Here is an 11,672-nt window from a genome sequence, read left to right as displayed (position 1 = left end):
TTCTTCTGGTAATAATTATATTTTTGAATGGATAATTAAGTTGACTCAATGGCACTCTTAAGTTTGAAACACTAAGTTCCCTACAAACAGACTAGTGTAATATGTGTACAATGTTGATCACAATTCTCTATCACCAAAGGTTTAGTAATATAGGGTTAGTTGTGACACCTCATACAAATTAAACCTTTCTAAGTTTTGGTTTCTTCGAATATAAAATGGTAAAAATCCCTATCTTATTAATTTGTTGCAAGAATTAATTGAGCAAATGCATTTAGAGCACTTAGCATAGTACCTGGAGCAGTAAAAACGCTCAGTAAATGTCACCTATTCTTAATCTCTGCTCTCTCTATATTTATTTAAACTTTGTATATTTACATAACTTCTGATTAGTTTTAAAAATTTTATTCTAACAAACTGGTGATTGTGTTTGTGGATGTGTGTGCATGCATGTGTGTGCATGTGTGCCTTTAATAGATGTTGATAAATCCATTTTTTTTAAGAAAAGCAGTGCCTATTAAATACATTACATTTGTCAAGAGAGTGCGCATGGTCTATACACTTGCCTTTAGCAATAACCTTGTGAAATCTCCTGTTTGGCAGCTAAATTGCCATCTACTTTTTGCATTATGTATCTCTTCTTTTTAAAAAAATATATTTCTTTATTGATTTCAGAGAGGAAGGAAGAGGGAGAGAGAGATAGAAACATCAATGATAAGAGAGAATCATTGATTGGCTGCCTCCTGCACCCCCCCTACTGGGGATCGAGCCCGCAACGCTGGCATGTGCCCTTGGCCGGAATCGAACCCGGGACCCTTCAGTCCGCAGGCTGACACTCCACTGAGCCAAACCGGCTAGGGCTGTGTATCTCTTCTTGCTCCAGTGGGAATCATATCTTCTATTTCTTTGGATCTTTAAGTGCCAAATACTATGTTTTGTGCTTGTTAGGACTTCAGTAAATAACAAAACAACTCTAGCCTTGCTCCCTTGACCTGGAAATATGAGAGAAATGGTTCAATTTCTTTAGTTGTGCTCAAAGAGCCATAGCCTCTGGAGGGAGAGAGAATAAGGTCAAGAATGATTATTTCCCATCAGCACAGAAAGCTTTGAGAATTTTCTCGGCTATTTCTCTAAAGTTGAAGGGAGTTCTTTTTCCTTCCCAGTGCTCTCTGTGCAGCACCTAAAGTGGGTTCTTGAGGAACTAAGGGAAGTTGAAGCTGATCTACTATAACCTTTATGGCTACAGATTCCGAGATCAAGCATGTGGGTTCAGAAATCACAAAGTGCTTTAAAGAGCCAAATGGTTAAAGGCACTTGGGTCTGTTCCCTATCCTACAATCCACAGCCTCCTATGAGTACAAATTCTAAAAGGGCAAAGGATGTTGCCTTCCTCCCACTTGTCTTCCCTCCCTCCCTCCTTCCCTCCCTCCCTCCTTTCCTTCCTTCCTTCCTTCCTTCCTTCCTTCCTTCCTTCCTTCCTTCCATTTTTTCCTCTCAAGGAATGTTTTTACTGTTTTTTAAAAATGATTCATGCTTGTTACAAAAATTTTAAGCAGTGTAGTAAAAGTATATTTCATTTCTTTTAGATTGTTTTCCTGAATTTCATTAGGATCATGCTTTCAGGACTAGAATGTGATTCCTTATATTTCTGGTTCCTGCATGCAAAATCAGTGACAGCACTTCCAACAGATGGTGGTTCGGGCTGGTTTTAGAGGCCTCTCCATGCTACAGGTTACCTGTGCAGGATCTTCAAGGTACCCTATGGAGATCTTTTCCTCCTTTTATTGAAAGAAATTCACCCCTATGTGAGATGATGGGGTTATGACATTTATTGATCCGTTGGTCTCATTGCTCCGTGTGTGTCCCTGAGGCTGTGTGACAGTGAGACAGTCTTAGAAAAGCACGTCATCATTCCAGATTACACGCATGGATGCAGTGTAAGAGCTACTTCTAGGAAAACACAAAGAGTTTTATATACCTGCATAAATTGTTTCTCCTTTTCTTTTAAAATCCACATACATACCCTGATTTAAAGGAACAGCTCTCTTAAGTTTAATGAAACAAGAAATCCATGTGACCCTTAGAATTTGGATCTCAAAGTATTGTCTGTCTTTTCTTAGTATGGATTATGTTGCATGTTTGTTCACGAAAAGTATCATAGGAACCTCTACTTTCAGATAGCGGAGGAGACCTGTACTTTGCAGAGAAGTGTTATTGGGCATGTGCAGTGTAGGATGACAGTTACTTGAGGCTTCGGGAGAAGGCCATGCTGCTCTCAAAGTACAGATATTATTGTGGAGGCTTGAACGTTCAGTGAATATTAATATTAATAAAATTATTACAGGATTAATTTACGGGTATTAAATTATTAAACTTTCAGATATTCATTTTGTACATTTTATTGATACAGTCCCATTGTTATTAGGAAATTAAACTTATAATAAGTCTGTCACAGAACTTAGCTTATGGTATAAACTGGCTAATTTGATAAGTAAGTGATTGAATGTATTGGAACCACCCATATCTCTTAAGATAATTTCAACTTATTACAAGATCTTATACATATTTTTCTGTGATTCCTTTAGTTTTAAAAGTTAGATTAAAATGTGTGTGCTTCTGGGGAAAGTTATACTAACTATTACATTATTATTATTACTAGTAGTAGTAGCAGTAGTATTTTGCAGTATCTCATGAGCAATGGCATTAAAACCTATGAGACCCAAAGTCAAGCAAACTTATTTTGAAAACTATCAACCATAAACACTAATATTTTAAGACCTTTTAATTTTACACTAAAAATGGCAAAATTTTAAATAATTCACTTTTCCCCCCCCACAGATTTAAAAACAAAAGAGGTTTGGAAACTTCCCTAAGTTTCACATAGAAAATCAGTGGTAGATGAAAGCTCGAAACTCAGGAATTTACTTCTTCATCCTGTGCTTAACCAATTGGAGACAGGCCGTCTGCAGACTATATTTTCTTTTTTAATGGCTATAAAGTGAATGAACTCAAAGAACAGTCTGGGGTCCTGCTGAGATTGATATGAAAAAGGACAGGGGAAGAAAAGATTCCTCATTAATGGATTTATATTCTAGTGATAGGGCTAGGGGGTGGAAAGGTCATTTGGAAAGTAAAGTGAAATATAGAGCATGCAGAAAAATTATCTTGTTATCTGACTTAGAGACATGAGGCTGCACGTTATCCTCTGTTCGTTTATTTTTTTCTCCTAGTTTTCCTTTTATTTTTAGATAAATGTGAGTCAGACAGATGAGACAAGAGTAATTTTTAGAAGCTTTTTCTTTGCAAGCTTTTGGGAACAGGGTTTTGCTTTCTTTATGGTCTGATTGGAAGTGCTAGTTGATTGCGAAGGAAGAACATGTAGAAGCAGATATTAAATCAGAATTAGGGGAAACAACTAAATACTTTTAATTAAAAGTTGAGTTTATTAGGTCATAATTATACACAATTTAAAACTTAATTTGAAAATTGAAGTTCTCTCCAGATAATCAAGAAAGAAAAGGAAAGACATTGTAACTCTGAAAGGCTTTCTTAGTTCAACAAGGAGAGTGGAATTAGAAGGTAACTATTTTGGTGACTCTGCTCTTAGTGACAGGTCCCTTATATATAAACAACTTCATTTTCAACAATTACTTGTCCAGGAATGTTTTATTTAAAAAATGTGTAGATGATTCTTTGCTGAAGTTTATTGGTGTGTTCTGAATAAAATTCACAGCCAGGGTGGAGATGAAAATGCAGATCGATGGCATATCTGCTTCTACACCAGGAAGGACACAGTCTTGCTCAGGAAGCTGGTCAAAGTGTCTGTGAGATTGTTGATCAGTACATTGTGGCTGCCCAACAAGGTGAGCAAGGTGTTGGCTGGGTTGCTGGTGCATTCGCCCTGGACCACTGTGGGAATGTCAGCCTGGACATTCGTTTCAATTTTGACACAAGTCAGAAGGTCCAAGGAAGTCTTCAGGTTGACCACCTTGCCAATGAGAGGCAGGATCAGGGTGACGTTAGTGGTGACAGGAAGCTTCAGGTTAAGGCCGTTGCCATCAGAAGTCAGTTTGGCTTTGACATCCAGGATGTGGGAATTACTGATTTTCAACCACAAAGCCTTGTCCTTAAGGGAAAAGATATTAGAAAGGGCATTGTTCACCAATTCTTCCACTTCCTGAACCTTCTGCTTGGCCAGTAGCCAAACCTTGGATTCCTGAAGAGGGCAGATGAGAAGGATTGCTGTAATGCCTCCCACTGACTAATTCCCAGTTGCTTGACTATGTTTCCTTGTAGTATCTCCCTCTGGGGAGATGCTGCCACCATCCAATTGGAGTGAAAGCCTGAGGCCAGCCAGGAGACCCCTCTCAGCTATTCCTTACCTGCACAGTTAATACAGCAGTCTCTATGCTTGCCACCCTCCACCCCAGCAACAAAGGCCACTTCTATAATAAAGAAAACGTAGATGAGGATCTTTAGGCCCCGAGGGTCTAACAATATCGTCCAGTCTCAGTTACAGAGTAGTAGATTTCAGGATTCGAATTGAGTTTTCTTTGGCTCCAGCCCTCTGCTCTTACCCTTACCTGACGAAAGATACCCGATGTGGTATCCTCTATCTTCAAGTACTGGGGACACAGATGAGTAAAGCACCGTGTGTCTCAGAGACCTCACAACCAGAGACACACACAGATGGTGAGATACAGCTTGTGACTCAGTTATATCGGGTATATATGAGGCACAGCCTCAGCACAAAGAAGGAAATGATCGGTTCTGCTGGGGTTGAAGTGGAGCAGGTCAACCAAGATGTCATGGAGAAGGAGAAAGAAGCCCATTGAGCTGGGTCTTCCATGTTAACAAGGCACAGGAGGTCATCTGAGATGGAGGGGGAAATCAACACAAATTTTTTTGTGTGAAACTGTGGCATAGAAGATGTGTTTTTAGGGTTGCCAAATGAGATACAAGACACCTAATTCAATTAGAATTTCAGATAAACAACAAAAAAGTGTTAATATGAATATATCCTATGCAATATTTGGAATATATTTATACTAACACATTCTTTGTTACTTATCTGAAAACCAACTTTGAACGGGCATTCTGTAAGTTTGCTGAATTTGGCTATGCTACACTCATGGACCTCAATGGAGTATAGTGTACAAGGCTGGAATTATCAGGAAAGGTGCTAAGAGAGTTAAATTGAGGCTTAAATGTTAAGAATGTGGTCTTTGCCATCCATGGGACAAACAGGATTAAAACCAGGATTCCCCTACTAATGAATATCTGTTTATCCCGTGACTGGGATGATTTATGCCACTTAGTTAAAAACAACAAACAACTGAACAAACATTATCTCTGGTAAAAGGATTTTTCTGTTCAAGGAGTTATGTAATAAAGTGACTTCCGAAAAACTTTCAAGTAAACTACCAGTACTTGATTATTCTTTTCTACAAAAAATTAAAAGAGAAAATGAGGAAATATTTGGGTTAGAGAGGAGAGAATGAAATAAAACCACCAGGGTACATTTATATCACATATATGGTACATATGTGTTTTCTGTTTAAGTTTTAAGTGGGGGAAGAAAAAGACAGATGAAATTGTATTATCCCCATGTACATTCTATCTAAACCAAATCAAAGATATTATTATCTGATTCAGTAGCATGGGATTCTTCCCAGAGTCACACAAGAAGGTATATCCCCTGAAGACAATTGGGAATCACTCTGTACAAGGCAGGTGGCATTTTACATTTATTTAAATTTGAAATGGTAATAGATCATTTAAAAATCTATTTTGCTACTGTGTTTTTGTTTAACAATGTCTAGTATCTATGACATTGCATAATGTAGCATGTCTTCTATATTCATCACGTTCATGAAAAGGAGGCATCTAGCTAGACATTTCGAAATAACATTTAGGAAATAAAATGGTTGCTGAGAGCAGTGACTGCATACCAATTTAGATTTTCCTCTCCCTCCTCATTAAATATGTGACTGTGTCTTTTATTTACGTTTCTCCTTGCTCTCGAAAGGATTTAAGGCAGCTCATAAATATGTGCGAGACCTATCACTCCTACACATGTGGCTGCTCAAGCATTTCGGTGATTGTACATTTCAAAGTTAAATGCAAATACTTCTTTCTCTATGACTAGTGTGTGTGTGCTTCTGGGGAAAGTTATGCTAATCATTACATTTTACCAACATTATTATTTTATTTTTATCATTTCATAGTGTCTATTGAACAATGGCATAAATCCCATGAGAACCGTAGTTAAACAAACATATTTGGAAAACTTTAAATATAAAGATTCTATTTGATGTGGAGAATTTGTGTTGGTTTCACTTTTACTTAATAGAAATTCCACTGTCCTTGCTTAAGCCTGTCTTCGCTTTAGGTGAGGCAAAGGAAAGACAGAAATCTAACTGTGGTAAATACGATATGAGTTTCATCATTAACACTTTCATATAAATACCAGGTAAATAACCAAAAGTAGATGTTGGTCATAATGAATGACTTTAATTCACTGTGTTTCCTGTATTATTTTTACTGTTAGACATGATATTCTTACTTTAAAATAAAGTGCTGTTAGTTATCATGAATGTGAATTGTTAAGAAGTTAGTCAGTTTTTAAATCTTGGTCTATTTGAGATTTTGCCTTACCTGGGAAAGGAATTAAACTTCATCAAGAATGGTTTAGGAGCAAGAGTTTACCATACTGGAATGGAATGTCTTCCTGATATTGTTTTCAATAGTTTGGTAGGCATCTTGGCAAGTGAGCTGGGGTTTTACTGAATCTGATGGTGACAACACTGAGCTTCAAATGAACTTGACTACCTGGACAAATGGCTGACTCTCACAGAATAAAGTTTAATAGGGATAAACAATAAATACATAGCTTGTATCTGGGTTTAGAAAATCGACTGGAAAAATAGTTCATATTAAAAATTCTGGGTAAAAATGGCCTAGGGCTTTTAGGTAATAGTGAGTTCAAAATGTCAACAGAGTGGTGAGGCTGCCATAAGTCTAATAGGATTTACGTAGGTCACTTCTGGAGAAAACTTTCTAGGCTAAGGAGGGTTTGATAAACCCACTCAACATTCCACAGTTGTCAAAACATTTTTTAAATCCCAAGTTTATATCTAGGAACCACATTTTAAGAGAGCATGCTTTTATTTATTTATTTTTAATTTCTAAATATATTTTTATTGATTTCAGAAAGGAAGGGATAGGGAGAGATAGAAACATCAATGATGAGAGAGAATCATCGATCAGGCTGCCTCCTGCACTCCCCACACTGGGGATTGAGCCCGCAACCCGGGCATGTCCCTCGACCAGGAATCGAACTGCAATCTCCTGGTTCATAGGTTGATGCTTAACCACTGAGGCACCCTGGCTGGGCTAAATTTTAATTATGTATTGGTTTCAGGCATATAACTTACTGGTTAGATAATCATATACTTTACATAATACTTGATATTTCCAGTACCCTAACTGGCACCATATATAATTATCACAATATTATTGACTATATTTCTTGTGCTGTACTTTACATCCCCATGACTATTCTATAACTAGCAATTTGTACTCCTTAGTCCCTTCATCTTGTTCACTCAGCGTCCCAATAAACTCCTGCCCTCTGGCAAGAGAGAGAGCATGCTTTTAAAAACAAAAGATGTATTTGGTGAGAGGATAGATATAAAGTCATGTCAAAAGAAGAAAAACTACAGGAACACAAGATATTTTATATAGAGGAAAGAAAAGCTTTACTGTTAAAGAGGAAAAATTTTATTTTCCCTTTTGTCAAATGTATACAAGGACCAATAAATAGAAGTTTCCATATAGAGATGGATTTACTTATAGTCTATCTTGTATAGATAGAATGGGCTGTCTTAGGAGGCCAGAACCTCTTATCTGTTGGAGAAGCTGGAGAGAGATGAGTTATACATTGGACTAGATCTAGACTTTTGTAGTTAGTCCTTTTTTAATCTGGTATTATACAATCCTAAGGACGTTTTTCTGGGTATGACTATCTTCTACAACAATCAGTTATTTTAGGAAATTTAATGACATTACCAAAAAAAACCCCCAAAACCAAACCAAACTAGACTTTGTTATTTTTTATTGATTTTCTGAGAGAGAGAGAGAGAGAGAGCGAGAGAGAGAGAGAGACTTGTGGTTCCACTTATGAATGCATTCATTGGTTGATTCTTGTATGTGTCCTGACTGGGGATGCAACCTTAGTGTATGAGGATGACGCTGTAACCAACTGAGCTATCCGGCTAGGGCTAGACTTTGTTACTATGTAGACAAAGCAACTGGTTGATTGACAAGACAACTTATTGTTGATGCTCAGGTATCTAAAAGATATAATTTATTTTTCTGGTTATTAGGTTATTTTGCCTACATACATGACTTTCAATATAATTCTCAATATAAACAGGCAAAATGAATCACTACAAACACACATAAAACTCTGAGCAAAACAGTTTGTAAAGTACATTAGCTGTAAAATTCCATTACCATTAGAAATTTTGTGTTGGTTGCATTTATGTACCATTGTTTCTTTCTAGACTTTTAACATTCAGTGAAAAATCTCTAGATGACAAATGCTTGTGTTGTTCCAGCCAATGGTCACTTGCTTCCAAGAATATTTGATATAAAATACCCATATGACAAAATAACTCAGTTTAGAGTTTGTTTTAATAAGATTCATAAAATCAATTCTATGATCTTTCCCCTCCTTCCTATCAACAATCCCTCTAGTTTATATTTGTTAGCCACCAGCTGGCTTTTTTTCCCCACCACAAATGACTTCAAACTGCAAGATAATTCTACAAAAAGAGATTCTCTCCAAATGTTACATGGAGCCAACTATGTCAGCAATGGAAAGAACTAGTACATTTTGTTTTGAAAATAAAAAAAATCTAGATCCGGCAATTGGCCTACTTACATCCTAAATACTCTTGACTCCAGAATTCTAAGTGAAGAAGCTTACCTTTTTTTTTCATTTATTTCTAAAACTATGAGATAAAAATTATGGACATCTTTATAAAGCATGTCTTCCATTGATAAATTACATGAAAATGTAAAACATAGAATGCTAAATTATAGTACAATAGTGTATATATTTAGTCACCTAAATTAAATGGTTAGATGGTGTTGAACTTTTGGTAAGTAGGAGTCAAAATCATAACAAGAGTTTGGATGTATTCCTTAGTTAAAACCTCTTGGCACTTAATTCCATTAATATCTTGCTTTGTTCCTTTCTTGATATCTTAATATTATTACAAGGTACACTTAGTTCCAGAATTTAGAAATTAATTTATAAAACTCAAACTAGATTTGTCCAGCCAGGCACTTTTAGGCAGAAAAGCAGGTGGCATATTGTCTTCACTGGCCCATTTTCTCAATAAATACAAGCCAGTTCAACCCACTGCCTTCCAAATAAAATACCATGTAAGAGTTGAATGTATAGGATACTCTGTGGTAATCCTATCCCTTGAGATATGAACTCAGAGACTTGACAAATTCAAGAGGGTTGAAATATCATGTTGAAAGAACTTGAGCTCTTTAGTTCTCCATGAGACAAAAAGAGGCAGCCTGTTTTCCTGTGTTTTGACAAACTCCTACCATATTAGGGGTGCACTTAAAAGCATCTCAGTGCGTACTGTGTTGGTTAATCAGAGAGCACATTTGTACATTTGGAGCATGCAGTTTTGCAAAACAAAGCACTGCTAAATATGAGGTCTCATGGTTACATATCATTTTAATAGAGCCACCACTGCTAAGCACCATAACTTTTAATTCATGACAAAGAGCTTAGAGCCTGCATGTTGAATAGTTCCATCCTAATTACTTTGTCAGAAAAGCCAGTGGAAAATTAGATGCACCCCACCAGGCAATAAATATATCAAACCAAACAAAATTTAAACTAGAAAACAATCAACTCCTTTTCTTTGTTCCTTCAAAGGAGAAGCGGATTAGACCTTTTTTAAAAAAAAAGATCAAGAGCATTTTATGGGAAATTCAGAAAGAAAACTATTTGGACTAAAATCAAAATGTTATGAATAGTACTTTCTAAGTAATGACACATATCAGCAGTATTTGCAACCATAAGAACAATGTGATAAATTTTAATCACTTGGGACTCCAGCTCTGTGGGAAGTGCTTACTACACAGACATCATTTATAGGTTTCCAGTTATGACCTACGTCTAAAAGACATTTTAATGATAACTAGAGAGAGTAGATAGATTGTCTTCCTAGAGTGTTGAAGTTCCTGCTTGTTGTCATCCTCAGCTCTTTTAAAGAGCAGAGGCTTTCAAAGGTACTCTTCAGTCTAGCAATCAGGATGCAAGACCAAAGGGATGGAACTAGCTAAGATAAAATATGCCAGAAACACACACTCCTCAGGATTTCCTGTAGGAGTCTGACTGAAATAAAGCAATATTAATAAATATAAATTCTGGAAGACTATTATCAACAGAAACAAGGTCCTGAAATGTACCCCTGAAATTATTTTAGTTTCCTCAGGCAGGTCAACTATTTCAATGAAACTGTGCAAAATATTAGACCTCTTTATGGGGACAATTGCTTTAAATTATACTAAATACTCAAAGACTATAATAGACACGCTAAGAAAGAGTTCAATTACTTGTACTCTCTAAATCATGAGCTCACTCAGAGTCATTTGACCCCTTGACCTTGAAAACATTTTGAGACAAAAAGTGTAGTTTCTAAGCATTTCAACATCAAAAATATGCAATTTGTCAATTTGGGTTTGGTTTTTAAAATCTTTTTTCCTGTCTTCACTGCTTTTATTTATTTTTTTTGAGAGAAGAGACACTCAGGTGACGCAGATAGAATAAAAGAGTAAAGAAATCATCAAGGAGGTTAAGACTTGTATTTTTGAACCATAAAGAATTGTCACTCTCAATCAGATTTCATCTCAATAATTTGAAAACCACCCCTTTGAATGTAGCTTAAAGTCAAGTAATATTTCCTGGTCCAAATTTTCTCATGAGGCAAGACCTTTCAGAACTTGAGTCCTTGGCCTCTCTGGACTTCCATACCATGCTTAGCATGTGAATCACGTCTCATAGCTAGGAAGACATGGCTTTCAGCTATTTCCCCCTCATAGAATTTGGCCATCAACAATGTGGGGGAATGAAATGACTGCTGGCTCTTTTCCTTCTTGTTGCATCTGGTTTCAAAAAGTATTTTACTATACAGAATATAATTTTCTTTAATAGAGTTATGGAAGACAGTAATTTGACAATCAGTTGGCATAAAGTCTTGTTTTACAAGGTTATTTTCCCAGTAGAACCAATCACAAAGGTGCTTGTCTTCTTCAGCTTTTGGTGAAATCAGTAGCTACTAAAATCAGAGAATGTTAAGAGTAGAAGTAGGTCAGTAATAGAGTAAATAGATACAAGAAAACTGAAGAGACTTCTATTTTCTAGTTGTTAAAATTCTAACATATGCTCTTTCAAAAAATAACTCATTTGAAAGTATGAATAATTAAAGAGGTAGCATATCAAAGATCATCACCAAATGGAATCCCCAAACATGTCACTAGAGCCATATTTTAGACCTTTAGCGGATCTCAATGTCACTGTCATGTTAAAATGTAAGAACTGGTATTAAGTCAACAAAATAAATTACTCAGAATCCATATTT

General features: G+C 36.2%; 1 pseudogene; it reads right to left on the bottom strand.

Annotated features, from left to right (window-relative positions):
• Positions 1-3,724: 3,724 nt before the first annotated feature.
• Positions 3,725-11,672, bottom strand: part of LOC102255943 — a 75,611-nt pseudogene continuing 67,663 nt past the window's right edge.

The sequence above is a fragment of the Myotis brandtii genome, unplaced genomic scaffold (assembly GCF_000412655.1).
Source record: "Myotis brandtii unplaced genomic scaffold, ASM41265v1 scaffold123, whole genome shotgun sequence".
In the NCBI taxonomy this organism is placed as follows: domain Eukaryota; kingdom Metazoa; phylum Chordata; class Mammalia; order Chiroptera; family Vespertilionidae; genus Myotis; species Myotis brandtii.
Note: the sequence above shows the minus strand (reverse complement) of the source record. Positions and strands in the feature narration are given on the sequence as shown.